Source organism: Homarus americanus, unplaced genomic scaffold, assembly GCF_018991925.1.
Source record: "Homarus americanus isolate GMGI-L3 unplaced genomic scaffold, GMGI_Hamer_2.0 scaffold45968, whole genome shotgun sequence".
Lineage (NCBI taxonomy): Eukaryota > Metazoa > Arthropoda > Malacostraca > Decapoda > Nephropidae > Homarus > Homarus americanus.
In genome coordinates, this window is record NW_024745844.1 from 4,476 (window position 1) to 7,799 (window position 3,324).

The 3,324-nt window shown below is 42.9% G+C and overlaps 1 long non-coding RNA gene across 1 annotated transcript; it reads left to right on the plus strand.

Moving 5' to 3' along the window:
• Nucleotides 1-771: 771 nt before the first annotated feature.
• LOC121878819 lies at nucleotides 772-1,689 on the plus strand. The gene is made up of 3 exons (XR_006091228.1): nucleotides 772-1,365; nucleotides 1,464-1,515; nucleotides 1,640-1,689. It is a non-coding gene; the product is annotated as an uncharacterized LOC121878819 (long non-coding RNA).
• Nucleotides 1,690-3,324: the final 1,635 nt, after the last annotated feature.

The following is a 3,324-nucleotide window of genomic DNA, read 5'->3' on the forward strand; positions in this document are numbered from 1 at the left end:
TCATCGCTTACACGCTTTCGAATTCTATTGAAGCAAATTCAGTTGAGAACTCTAGGTAACATTTTTTACTGGACATCACAAAGACAACTCTGTATACGAGCCTACGAGGTATATATATACTCACATTTTTCAACAGTCTTCACTCCACCTCATGCAGTCGTTAGGTCCAGCCTTTGTAAGTATGTCAGTTTTATGGCGGTGCTGACAAAGGAGGTTCACTCCACCAGGCTGGTGAGGACAGTGTCTTGTTTATTTTCCCTGAAATAGCCTTTAGAGTGGAGTACTGGATGTTAACAAGTTTGAGTTACCGTAATGGAGTGACCACTTTGAAGTTTGTAAGGATAAACGGTAACAAGAGTGAATATTGAGAGTAAGAAAATAATAAGAGGAAGAATATAATACTGTTCGTCCTGTTAGACGGTGGTGGTGGAGACTTGGCCAAGACTCAAAGTTGGTTGACGTGTCTCTCCGCCTCACTGCAATTCTTGTTAACGAGTTTGGCTTTGTCTTTTTCTCTTCTCATCGCTGTTTCAAGGGAAGAATGTGTGTGTGTGTGTGTGTGTGTGTGTGTGTGTGTGTGTGTGTGTGTGGTGTGTGTGTGTGTGTGTGTGTGTGTGTGCGTGCGTGCGTGTGTGTGCGTGTGTGTGTGTGTGTGTGTGTGTGTGTGTGTGTGTGTGTGTGTGTGTGTGCAGTGTTGTTGAGTTTGCAGAAGGTTTTTATAGTATTGTGCTACCACCTTGTATAATTCTCACAAAAAAAAAATCCCTCAATGGAACATACACGATAAACATTACAGAACTTATAAATAGAAAAAGAAAATACACCATCACCCGTGGGCGACCTACAGTACAAGGGCACAGGTACAGGGAAGGTGCTAGTAGATAGGTGTTGACAGTGTTGCAGGGGATGGTGCTGGTAGATAGGTGTTGACAGTGTTGCAGGGGGATGGTGCTGGTAGATAGGTGTTGACAGTGTTGCAGGGGATGGTGCTGAGTAGATAGGTGTTGACAGTGTTGCAGGGGATGGTGCTGGTAGATAGGTGTTGACAGTGTTGCAGGGAGATGGTGCTAGTAGATGGGTGTTGACAGTGTTGCAGGGGATGGTGCTGGTAGATAGGTGTTGACAGTGTTGCAGGGGATGGTGCTAGTAGATGGTGTTGACAGTGTTGCGGGGATGGTGCTAGTAGATAGGTGTTGACAGTGTTGCAGGGGATGGTGCTAGTAGATAGGTGTTGACAGTGTTGCAGGGGAAGGTGCTGTAGATGAGGTGTTGACAGTGTTGCGGGGATGGTGCTAGTAGATAGGTGTTGACAGTGTTGCAGGAGATGGTGCTAGTAGATAGGTGTTGACAGTGTTGCAGGGGAAGGTGCTAGTAGATGGAACGGTGTTGGGTGCTGGTAGATAGGTGTTGACAGTGTTGCAGGGAAGGTGCTGTAGATGGTGTTGACAGTGTTGCAGGGGAAGGTGCTAGTAGATAGGTGTTGACAGTGTTGCAGGGGATGGTGCTAGTAGATAGGTGTTGACAGTGTTGCGTTGACAGTGTTGCGGGAAGGTGCTAGTAGATAGGTGTTGACAGTGTTGCGGGGAAGGTGCTAGTAGATAGGTGTTGACAGTGTTGCGGGGAAGGTGCTAGTAGATAGGTGTTGACAGTGTTGCAGGGGATGGTGCTGGTAGATAGGTGTTGACAGTGTTGCAGGGGAAGGTTGCTAGTAGATGGGTGTTGACAGTGTTGCGGGGAAGGTGCTAGTAGATAGGTGTTGACAGTGTTGCGGGGATGGTGCTAGTAGATAGGTGTTGACAGTGTTGCGGGGAAGGTGCTAGTAGATGGGTGTTGACAGTGTTGCAGGGAAGGTGCTAGTAGATAGGTGTTGACAGTGTTGCGGGGATGGTGCTAGTAGATAGGTGTTGACAGTGTTGCAGGGAAGGTGCCAGTAGATAGGTGTTGACAGTGTTGGGGAAAGGTGCCAGTAGATAGGTGTTGAAAGGTGTTGGGAAGGTGCTAGTAGATAGGTGTTGACGGTGTTGCTGGGAAAGGTGACAGCCTCTTGAGGTTGTGAGAGTTGAGGGGCGGGAACACAGCCTCAACACCTTACATTACATTATACTTGTAGTCGTCAAAGTTAGGAAGATATTGCCTCCTCAACTGATGAGTTATTATGACTCGTCAACTTTGCTAGATTCGTTACGTATTTATTTATATCTTTATCATTGAGAATATAATAGTAACTCGATAAATGATTTATTTTATATATACGTCAGCCCATCGGGTTTATTAATTTCTCTTACAACGTTTGGGTATCTCCCTGATGAAGGTTTAAACCACTCTCTTTTGTATATATTAATAATTTAATCTTTGTTTATAATTTTAATAAAAACGAAAACAATTGAGTCATCTTAATTGTAAATTCCGTCATATGTATTGCATTCCCCCGAGTGTTCCTTGATATCAGTTTAGTGAGAAAATATTAATGAATTCCTTTTATCTTGCCGAGGCTTTTGCCACTGAAAGCTCGAGTCTTGAGATACCGGGGTCAGAGAATGACCCGATGAAATAATAATTTCGAATAAAATTGGTCGGTGTACACCTGAATGTTTAATTAACTTCTCGGCCATTTTTTGAGGTCAGTATAAATAACAACAGGGATAAGGGAAACTCTGTGTGTGTGTGTGTGTGTGTAGACTTGAGTAATTGTTCCTTTAAAGAGCTTCCCGTGTTTGTACTGTTCCCCCACGTATACTCGTGTCCCTTTGATGGCCACGTTGTTTTAGTACAGTAGTAATTTGCGGTTTCTTTTGGCACCGTTCTCGTTTCTTTATTATTGTTTATAATACAGTTTGTCCTTTATCAACGAGCTTATTCCATTATTTACCCATTTTTAATTAATTACCTTACATGATCCATATTTACTTACTATTTTACTTTTAGATTTTATCCCTGCAGTTTTCATAGGCGGAGGGGGGGCCTTAAACAAAGGAAGCCGATGAATTCTGATATTTTCCGAGTTGAAGATCAGTGGTACTCGAAACGTGTCACTTAAAGGAATTATAGTAGCCCGAGTCCTTATACTTTGAGGGTGGTGGTATCATTTAATTATAAATGGTAATGGTTTTTTGACTACGAAACTATTGCTGATATTTTCTTTATTCGTCTATACTCACTGTAGTTTCCCTTTGTCTATATTAGTTTTTGTTTGGTATATACAGTTGTTGAATTTTTTCCCCCGGTTCCATCTAAGACTGATACATCCGCCAATAGAGGAGACACGTTCCCCTTTCTTTTATTTAATGGGGAGGGTTAGCCAGTTAGCAATTTGGTTTGCATTAT